Genomic DNA, 11,809 nt, shown 5'->3' on the forward strand with positions numbered 1-11,809 from the left:
CGTTCACATTCTTCGTATATTAATGATATGAGCAATGACAAAATTAAGTCAATGTCAATATTAGTATGGTGGACTAAATAATGTCGAAAAATTTACGCCAGGAGACATAAAGTACACTCGTGTATTGGTTCAATAAAACACTTAGATTTAAATGTAGGTAAAAATGTGTACCTAAACAGTTATGAAGAACCACTATGTATGAGAAAACTTTTGATTCACTCAAATCCCAAAGAGTAATGAGAGCCCTTCAAAAACAAGGAATAAGAGATTTTTTTGTTAGAACACTTGAATATATCTTTACAGGCATCACAACAATCCTAAAAATACCTAATCGTAGTCAGAAAATTCTGATTGACCAAGTCATTAAATAAAGAGTCCCCATCTTTACTAAATTACTCAGAACATTTCCAGAACAAGTCTTTAAGAATTTAGATTGTGAATAGGTATGAATAAATATTAATGGGGAATACCTTAACAACCTAATATTGTCATATGACGTAGTTGTGTTTAGTGAATAATGGAAAGAATAATAAAAGCTGATGGAAGATTTGAATAGAGAAAGCCAAGATGTAGGATTGAAAAGGAATGAGCAAAACTAATATAATGATTAATGAATATCCAGAGAGACACTAAGTAGTAGTTATGGATAAACCTCTAGAAATTGTTAATGAATATACATAATTAGGATAAAAAGTAATTGTCTCCCCAACAATGGGAAAGAAATCATTTGGTAAAGAAAATGAGATCATGAAAAGTCAAGTGTCACTTTCTATAAAAAGAAAAGTATATAATGAGTTGGTCTACCAGTATTAACTTATACATCAGAAACTTGCAGCCTCAGTAAAGCCTTAGAACATAAATTAGTTATATTGGAAAGAGCTAAGGAAAAAATAATGTTGGAAATAATACTAAGAGACAGGAAATGAGCACTATGGATACGAGAGCAAACTAAAGTGCAAAGAAAAAGAGAGGGACATAGGCGGGATATATAATGATAATGGCAGACAAAAAATGGACCTTAGGAATTACAGAATGCGTTCCTAGGGATTATAAATTTATATACAGTATATATGTATATATATACCCTATATATATATATATATATATATATATATATATATATATATATATATATATATATATATATATATATATACATATACATATATATATGTACATACACACACACATATATGTATATATATATATATATATATATATATATATATATATATATATATATATATATATATATATATATATATATATATATATATATATATATATATATATATATATATATATATATATATATATATCTATATATATATATATATATATATATATATATATATATATATTGCATGCACAATATATATATATATATATATATATATATATATATATATATATATATATATATATATATATATGTGTGTGTGTGTGTGTGTGTGTGTATGTATGTGTGTGGGTGTGTGTGTGTAGAAATCATGAAATCTGATACGTGATGGGTATAAGATGTATTATAGCCAAGAAAGGAAAAATGAAAAGACTTGATTGGTTTTAGTACTTACGCCCATTATAGATATCAACAGACTCAACAATGCGGATACATATACAAAGCCATCCTATATATACAGGAGAAGAAAAATCCTTAATTAATGCCTTTATCTCTACTGGTCTTTTTTTATCTTATTTCTATGGTTTAATTAAAACCCATGAAATAGGAAATCCAATTAGACCAGTTATCATCGCTACAGGTTTTATCAAATATAGATTATACAAATATTTAGTCAAATTACGTTCCCCTATCTTGGGATCTATTTCAACCTCTTTTATAAAAAAAAAATCGGTTGATTTTTTGCGAAAAATTACAAAAAGTTAACCTTACGTTCAGACATAGATTAGTAAGTTCTGATGTGACTTCATTGTTTGCCAAGGTGTTGGTTGATGACTTATTGTAATTCCTGTCGAGTGTTTTAGATGCTTATAATTTACCTTTATCAATCCATACTGTTACGGAACTCATTTGTCTGTGCATTAAAAAGTGTAAATTTATTTTTAATGGATATAACTATGAAAAAAAAAAATTGGTATGGCTATGGGTAATCCTTTGTCCCCACTTTTAACCAACATATATATGGAGTTTTTCTTTAATCTCGATTAATTCCTTCAGTTTGGTCTTCCCAAATTGTTTGGTATCGATATGTTGATGATGTTCTAGGTATTTTAGAAGAAAATTTTAATCTTGAGGGTTTTGTTTCAATCATTAATTCATTAGTACCATTTCTAAAATTTACTAAAGAAAGTGAAAATTAACCGTATCTCATTTTCAGACGTTTTAACAGATATATTTACGTTTTCCATATATAGAAAGCCTACCAATAATTTTTCATATGTACATTTCTACTCCGGTCACTCTAAAAATATAAAGCATTCAGTTTTTTCCTCCATGTACCATAGGGCATTTAGAATTTTTATTGAGGACGAGTTAACTGAAATTGAAAAAATTGCAACAAATCTTTGCTATCCTAAATATTTCTTAGAAACATGTATGAATAAGGCTAATAAAACATTTTATAGTGTCCACTTAGAGAGGAAGAAAACAATTAATAACATGCTTTGTTTGCTATTTCATGTTTGATATTTAGATGTTATACCCCTTCTGAAAAAAAAAAATAGACATTAGGGTAGTGTTTAAATATAATTGTACGTCAAAAAACATGTTGATTAATAATAGCTCTGGAAATGAGAATAATATGATATATGGCATTCCTTGTTCAGAGTGTAACTTATTCTATGTCGGTCAAACATCCAAAGGTATCTCAGTCAGATTAAAACAGCATCAGGTGGCCGTCTCCAGGGGTTTCCTTAATAATGCCTTGGCCTCCCACTGGTTAGGGTCAAGTCACAGAATTGGTTGGTCCAAGGCAGAAAAAGTTATCCATGTAAATGACTATTCCCAAAGGAATATTTTTGAATGCTTTTTAATCTCCTGTACCAAAGGTAAAAATTTGAATCTAAACCCAGGTCTGTTTTCTATTAATCCAGTATTATCCTTTTATCCAAAATCTAACCTTTCCGGAATTATTGGGAAACTGACAGCTATAGGAACCCCTTCTCCTGTATGAATGGATATGACGTCTTTGTATATCTATTCTCATTGTGGAATCTGTTGATGTCCCTAATGGACGAAAGTACTAACTCCGATCAAGACTTTTAATTTTTCCTTTCGTGGCTATAATACAGACACACACACCCCTACACACACACACACACACACACACAAACACACACACACACCCATATATATATATACATATATATATATATATATATATATATATATATATATATATATATATATATATATATATATATATACATATATATATATATATATATATATATATATATATATATATATATATATATATATATATATATATATATACATATTACTAGACAAACTACATCCCTAGTTGGAAAAGAAAGATGCAATAAGCCCAAGGCCTCCAATATGAAAAAAATAGCCCAGTGAGGAAAGGAGATAAGGAAATAAATAAATTATGAGAATAAATAAAAAATAAATCATTCTAGAAATAGTAACAACGTCAAAACAGATATGTCCTATATAAACTATTAACAACGCCAAAAACAGATTTGTCATATATAAACTCTAAAAGGACTCATGTCAGCCTGGTCAACATAACAACATTTGCTCCTACTTTGAACTTTTGAATTTCTACTGATTCAATTACCCGATTGGGAAGATCATTCCACAACTTGGTAACAGCCGAAATAAAACTTCTAGAATACTGTGTAGTATTGAGCGTCATGACGGAGAAGGCCTTGCTATATATATATATATACATACATATATATATATATATATATATATATATATATATATATATATATATATATATATATATATATATATATATATATATATATAATATTCACTCAAGTGTAAATACATGTGTCCCAAAGAGTACCAGCTGATACAATACATATCCAAGAGCGCACACATGCATATATTCATCCATGTTAATATATATATATATATATATATATATATATATATATATATATATATATATATATATATATATATACATACATACATACATACATACATACATATCAAATACGCTTTTCAAGTAGGGTGGCTTTATCAAAAAAGGTGGAAGGGTTAAGCTTTATGGTAAAAATCACTTAAAACTCATAGAAATTAAATTAGAAACCGAATGTTAAGTGACAGGTGCAAATATGAAGACCAAAGGAAAAAACCACGTCCATACTCATCATATACAGACCACCCATTTAACCTACTTAAGACCACCACATCAAACATATGAAGAGGAAAAAAAGCTGTATAAACAACTTTGAAAAAAAAAAAGTTAACAATAAGCAAGCTGTCTTACTAGGAGACTTCAACTGCTACATCAAACATAGCCTACTAAAATATGTCAACAATGAATACCTTCATCAGTGGGTCTATAAACCAACTAGAGGAAACAACATACAATATATTGTGCTAAAAACAGAAGAAAATTTTATATCAAAGCGAAAATATTGGCAAAAGTGACCCCAAAATAGTTAGGTTTTAGGTAAATATTCCTTATCTAAAATGAAGGAAAATTAAAAAAAAAAATTAAAAAAAAATATACTACAAACGGACTAACTGAATAAAACTGTAAGAATGCACACAAAACTTACAGTGCGACGAAACATGGAACATAGACACACTGTGACTCCTTTGTATAAATATGTAAAAAAAATAAAGGGGGGGGGGGGCTAAATGTATACTGCATAGATAAATTTTACCCGAGGGAATTCTACATGTAATGGGTTCAAGAGAGAAATAGCAAGTGCAATAAGAAGTAGACACAAGAAACAAATCATTAGGTCCACAGCCTTCAATTCCTGAAATTCCCCAGCACCAGGAGTTAAACCATCAAGTAGATAAAATAGTTAGAAAGGCCAAGATCTATGAAGAGAAAAGAGTGGCTTCAGCTAGTAAAGAAAGCCCAAAAGATGAATGCATATTTCACAACTGTATTTACTAAGGAAAAATCAACGCCCCTCCCCGAACCAGCTATCAAATCTAAAGGGCCATAGCCTTTAAATATAATCACCTTTCCAATGGATGATGTCACAAATAAAATAAAAGGACTCAGTAAGTCTAAGGCACCGGTCAGGATGATATGCAACCAAGAGAGATTATAGCACTAGAAGAAGAGATAACCCCACGCATTTACAAAATTTTCCGAAAGACAGCCAACGTAAAAAAGGCACCACAAGGTTGGAAACTATGCAATATTCCTCTAATCCAGAAAAGGAGACCAAGTGAAGAACCTGGTAACTACAGACCTGTGTTTCTAACTCGAGTGCTTTCTATGACAAAAGCAGGGCAAGGGACACCATATACCTATACTTTCAAAATTTTTTTTGACAAAGTTCCTCATGGAAAAAAAAAATAATGGCCAAAATTAGAGCACAATTGACGAGTCAGGTGAACGGATCGAAAATTAGCTAATAAACAGAAAACAGAGATTTGTAATCAATGGAGAAACTACATCAACGACATAGACCAAGAATTAACTCTTAGAATAGCCAAATTTGCCGACGTAACTAACCTATGCACAAATGCTGCGATTTCAGAAGATGGAGGAGCCTTTGGAGTAAGGAAGCTGAAAAACAAAAACAAAACAAGAACATAAACTAATAGCTTACATAATGAGACAATGCAAATGCAGTAAAAAGGACATTGTAATGCAGCTGTAAAGATAACTAGTAAGACCCCATCTATAAAAAGGAGTAAAATATAGATAGACTGGAAGCAGTACAAGCTAAGGCTACCAAACTCTTTACAAAACTAGGGGAATTTCCATATAGATGGAGGATAGAACATCTGAATTTATTTGATTTACAAAATCGACGACTAAGTGGGCAAATAATCGAAGCATTAAAATCTTTTAAAGGAATAAGAAATATAGATTACAACAATCTGTTCATGCTTAGCACAAATCAGTCCAGAGGTAACGGATACAAAATGGGATTGAAAAGATACAGCACCAATCAATGTGTCAATTTCTTTGCATAAGAAATAGCAAATACACAGAATACACTTCCACTGGATGTAGTATACATCGACACGGTAAACGAGTTCAATGATAAGTTAGACGAGATCATACGAATTCTCTAAATGCTTAAATTAAATCCCTCTGCCAAACTCTCACCGAAAATGACCTAATTGTTCAGTACAAAATGTAAAGAATTATATAGTTTCTTATTCAATACACATTTAAGAAGAACCTCCATCGCTCTTTCTTTCTCTCCCTTTCACTCTTTCTCTCACACATACTTACACACACGATGTGAAAGGATCTTTAATATCAGGAATAAATATTTCAAAACGTAAGTAGACACAAATTCCTTTGGAGTATCACCAAAGACTAACACAGATAATTCAAACATATAAATAGATACTCCTAATGTAACTCCTACATAGTCCTATTGTTGTGGAGTGTCAATAAATCTGTATGAATTCTGAGATATAAAAAAACGCATAACTAAGGGGAGGGGAATAATGATAATTAAGATATCTATAAGGAAAATTAAATTTGGACTTGTACAACTCCCAACGCTTATAATAATAATAATAATGACAATTTAATTAAGTTTTACTCCACCTTGAATTACCCTTCCGTGATATGATATTGATATTCCCATAGAGATGAAGTGATAATTTTAGGGGAACGTCCAAGCTATCATCTCTTGTTTGCTGTTATCTAAAATATTCATGACTAATTCTGTTTAACTCGTAAATCATTGATGAAATTACACACTGCAGTTTTCACCGTAATATTAATCATGATAAGATTAGTTCCTTCTTATTAATAAATTTGGAATCAATGATATTGACATCTTTCATCATAATGATTATGACAATAAAATGAAATAGAAGTTTCGACGTTAAAACATTTGTTTTTACCCAACAAAATAGACGAAATGATGGGAGATATTTCTATCTAAGTTTAGGGGACTTATCCTAACTAGGTTGATGCAGAGGCCAACTTCGTCTCAATCGCCAGTGTTTGGGATCATCTCTAAACGAGTAGCTTAAAAGAAAATTTATTACTAAATTTTCTCGGATTAAAAAAAAAAGAAGAAAAAAAAATGTCGCATTGCATAATCTTTAAAATCTTGATATCCCTACGAAACCAGTCTGGGGTAAGGCTTAAAATTCTTTCTTTTCACAGAGAAAGAAAAGGTTCAGAACAATATCATTATTCGCTCTTGGGTGAAGGGGAAAATGTTACGCCAGTCAACTTGTTACTGTGCTGGTTTTTCATTTAAGAATAATTTTCTATTTGGTTTTTGAAACAAAGTGAACGCATAAATTTATATAATTTTATAGGAAATACTTTAAGACCATTCAAACGTGAAAAAGTGCATAAAAATACATTGGATACAAATGAAACTTTCCACATCTGCTTCTGGAATTAGATACGGATTTCATTCAGGTTTAATTAACTATTCACTACGTTACCAATTCGAAGAGTCTAATTTAATTCTTTCTGTAACCCCGTCTCCTTTTCAATAGATTAAATAGGTAGAGAGATAGACAGACATACATTGGTAATTAGATAGCCATCCTTTATTCACTTCCACTCACTGGAGTTTAATCTTAATGTTGAAGGGATAAAGACCTCTTCAAGGTCTTGAATAACCGTCAAAAGTCCTTCTTTCACGTAATCTTTGTTTTAATCACCAATGATGTTCTCCCTTCCGTTCGTCGAGAGCACTGGAGAAAACTTGTTTCCTAAGAGAGAGAGAGAGAGAGAGAGAGAGAGAGAGAGAGAGAGAGAGAGAGAGAGAGAGAGAGAGAGAGAGAGAGAGAGAGAGAAGTGCGATAGGCTCAAATTATTGAATCACATTTCAGCCAGACACTTCATGGACGACAACGACGAATCACATAAAATAAGAATCTTCAAAAGAACCTAAAGAGACCTGGACAATTTTTCTTACCTTTCAAACCTTTGTTTTTTATAAAGACAACAGATTTCTTAGGTCCAAAGTTATCTATTATTTTGCGCAAGTTAGCAAGAAGAGGAGCTTTTCGCACTTGTTGGATAACTGGCAATGTTACTCTTCTATGTAAATGTGTTTGTGATAGCTCAAGTCCCACTGATTACCGCCCAATTTCCATAACTCCCATATTATCTAAAGTTTTTGAACATCTTCTGGCAAAACGTCTTGAGAGGTTTGCTGGAGGTAATCAACTACTCCCTAGTTTGCAAATTGGTTTTCGTAAAGGCCTTGGAGCATGTTATGCCCTTCTTACAATCTCCAATGCTGCACAGAAATCCCTTGATTGTGGTCAGGAAGTTCGTATGATTGGCCTTGATTTTAGTGCTGCCTTTGACCGTGTTAATCATGAGGCCCTTATTTTCAAACTCAAACAGTTGGGAGTGGGTGAGTCGTTTCTTAGATCTATTGTATAATAGATCTGAAAGAGTTGTTGTTGATGGGCACCATAGTGAGTATAGGAATGTGATATCAGGTGTTCCACCGGGTAGTGTTCTTGGCCCATTACTTTTCATACTATATACACATGGCATGTGGTTTGGCCTAGAATACAAGCTTGTTGCATATGCAGATGATGCTACTCTCTTTGCATCAATTCCATCCCTTGAATGTAGATATGGGGTTGCTGAATTCCTTAATAGAGATTTAACTAAAATTAGTGCATGATGCAAATCATGTGGTATGAAGTTGAATCCTAACAAAACTCAAAGTATGATTGTAAGTAGGTCAAGGACGGTGGCTCCTCAACATCCGCATCTCAGTGTTGATAATGTTTCTTTAAATTTGTATGACTCTTTTAAAATTTTAGGTGTGATTCTCGACAGTGAATTTACTTTTGGGAAACACATTAGGTCTGGGTGTTCTTCAATTGAACAAAAAATTGGCTTATTGAGAGTCTTACAAGATTTTGGGTGATCAATCTATTCTGAAAAAGTGTTTTAATTCTTTCATTCTACCTTGTTTTGAGTATTGTTCTCCTGTCTGATGTACAGCTGCTGATTCTCATCTTAATTTGTTGGAAAGAAACTTGCGGTCTATTAAATTTCTTATTCATGATCTAGATATTAATCTTTGGCACCGTCATTCAATTAGTTCATTATGCAGGTTGCATAAGATTTTTTATATCTCTGGCAATCCTTTTACATTCAGATCTCCATGGACAATTCTATACTGTTCGTAATAATAGGCAGGCAGTTAATTCTAATAGTCAGGCCTTTTCCATCATGAGGCTAAATACTACACAGTATTCTAAAAGTTTTATTCCAGCTGTTACCAAGTTGTGGGATGATCTTCCTACTCGGGTAGTTAAATCAGTAAAACTTCAAAAGTTCAAATGTGGAGCACATTTTTTTATGCGGACCAGGCTGACATAAGTCTTTTTATTGTTTATATTTGACATATCTGTTTTTGACGTTGTTAATAGTTTACACACGGCACATCTGTTTTGACGCTGTTACTGTTTTCAGAATGATATATTGTTAATTTATTATCATCATTTATTTATTTCCTTATTTTCTTTCCTCTCTGGGGTATTTTTCTCTGTTGGAGGCCTTGGGCTTATAGCATCTTGCTTTTCAAACTAGGGTTGTAGCTTGGCTAGTAATAATAATAATAATAATAATAATAATAATAATAATAATAATACATAACAACTCTGAGACTACTTGACCATTTTAAGGAAGTTGTGCATAACTATAATGTATATCAGACCCTATGACATACTGTTTTTCGCAAATATCTTTGAAACGAAGACTCGGATCAGCAGGGTACTTTAGCACATATTGTTTCACACACTCCGCTAATTTTTAACACTATTGTACATTATCAAATGCGGCTAATTATGGCGTTTACTCTTGACTGTGAAGTCAAAAACCTGCGTGAGCTACTACACATTCGAATAGGTGAGGCGTGACGTATTTGTGACGTCTATGCACCCACTACCTCCACTCATGGCTTCCCCTACTCCCTTTCCTCCCCTCTTACCCCCCCCCCCTCCTTATCCCCCTACCTCTTTCTCCTCCATACCTCCCTTACCCCTTCCTCATCCTCTCTCTCTCTCTCTCTCTCTCTCTCTCTCTCTCTCTCTTGAGGCTACACGGTATATGAAGCCAGACACAAGTATGGCGAATTAATGACAGATTATTAAAAATTATATGCCGAGTAAGGTTTGATCGTTTATGCAAACAATCATAATCGATGTTCTTGCTCCTGATAACCGTATTTGGTAAGTGCAGAAGGTAACATGGTAAGTAACGGGCGTGCGGCCGATAGACGGCTGATGGCAAAGTCCTGTGGAGGAAGTATTTCATCGCTCTCAACCATGGCCAACATGCAGCGATGTCCGCATGGGTACAAAGGAGTCATCGCACTACGACTCTTCCATATCTTCAACCAATAGCATATTGAAAGGAAACTGAGGATAAGTTTGAATAGGTAAGTAATGTATTCCGTAGTTACAGATGAACCAGTCACTATGTTTCACAGCTACCTATGATAATAAAAGGGAACATTATTTTGATTGTTGCCTGGTAAAAAAAAAATCTCAACATGATAGTTTCGAACATGTTATCTTATCCGATTTCCTTTCCCCAACAGGTCCTATGATCGTGTTGCAGAGGTCATGGGAATGACCACAAATACAATGCGGTTGCTGGTCCAGCGAAGCACATGTTCTCGGCCAGATTCACCATGCGGGACAGCCACTCCCCCTGTGACACCGCCACACTCACCCCCGCCCTCTGTCACACCACCCGTTTCTGACAGTTTCACTGTTGGTGCCATTCGCCGCCATGTACATGCCAAGTTTGCAGCAAACCAAACCTTTACTATTGGTATGCTGACTGAAAATTTGAAGACGGCAAGTATTATTCCAGGGGAAACCTAAAAAATTACGATGTGGCGAGTTCTGCACAACATGGGATTCCGCTACAGAATTTCACAGAGAAAAATGTATCTAAGGAAGGAGTCGCTAGATGTTATGTGTCGCCGTGATGGGGCTCTCCGAGCACTCCAGCGACATTGAAAGGAGGGAAGACAAGTAGTATACGTGGATGAGACATGGTTCACCACTCGAATGCAGCACAACAGGGAGTTGGTGGACACATCCCAGCCTGCTACTAGTGCCCCCTACAGCCGTCAGGTGCCACCTGAAGAAGGGGAGCGATTTGTGGTAGTAGCAGGTGGCACAGAACACGGTTTTGTAAATTATTCATTTCTGTGCTTCCCTGCCAAAAACAAAACCGGTGACTATCATGGGGAAATGAACAGCACCCTATTCCTCCGCTGGCTCACGTTGCAACTTTTACCGGCCTTGGATGAACCATCGGTTTTGGTGTTGGACAATGCGCCCTTCCACAGCCAGTTGACGGAGGAGAGTCGCTGCCCTACCACCGCCACCAAGAAAGCAGAGTTTGTGAATTGGCTGGCGAGCCGCAGAATCCCCTTCCCGCACCACGCCACACGCCTCGAGCTTCTTCAACTCTGCAGGAAGAACCGACCAGAACCAAGGTACACAGTTGACAATGTCATCCGTAAATGGGGTCATGAAGTCGTCCGACTACCACCTGCACATCCCGAGCTTAACGCCATCGAACAGGTGTGGGGCGCCATGAAGCGGTATGTGTGCTCCACCTTGCAGCGATTTACCCGGGCAGATCTACAAGTGAGGCTGCAAGAAGCCAAGCTGTGCGCAACACGGGAGGTGTGGGCAGGA

The 11,809-nt window shown here is 34.4% G+C and overlaps 1 pseudogene; it reads left to right on the forward strand.

Annotated features, from left to right (window-relative positions):
• Positions 1–10,417: 10,417 nt before the first annotated feature.
• The window catches only part of LOC137656546 (uncharacterized), a 1,494-nt pseudogene continuing 102 nt past the window's right edge, over positions 10,418–11,809 (forward strand).

Source organism: Palaemon carinicauda, chromosome 17 (genome assembly GCF_036898095.1).
Source record: "Palaemon carinicauda isolate YSFRI2023 chromosome 17, ASM3689809v2, whole genome shotgun sequence".
In the NCBI taxonomy this organism is placed as follows: domain Eukaryota; kingdom Metazoa; phylum Arthropoda; class Malacostraca; order Decapoda; family Palaemonidae; genus Palaemon; species Palaemon carinicauda.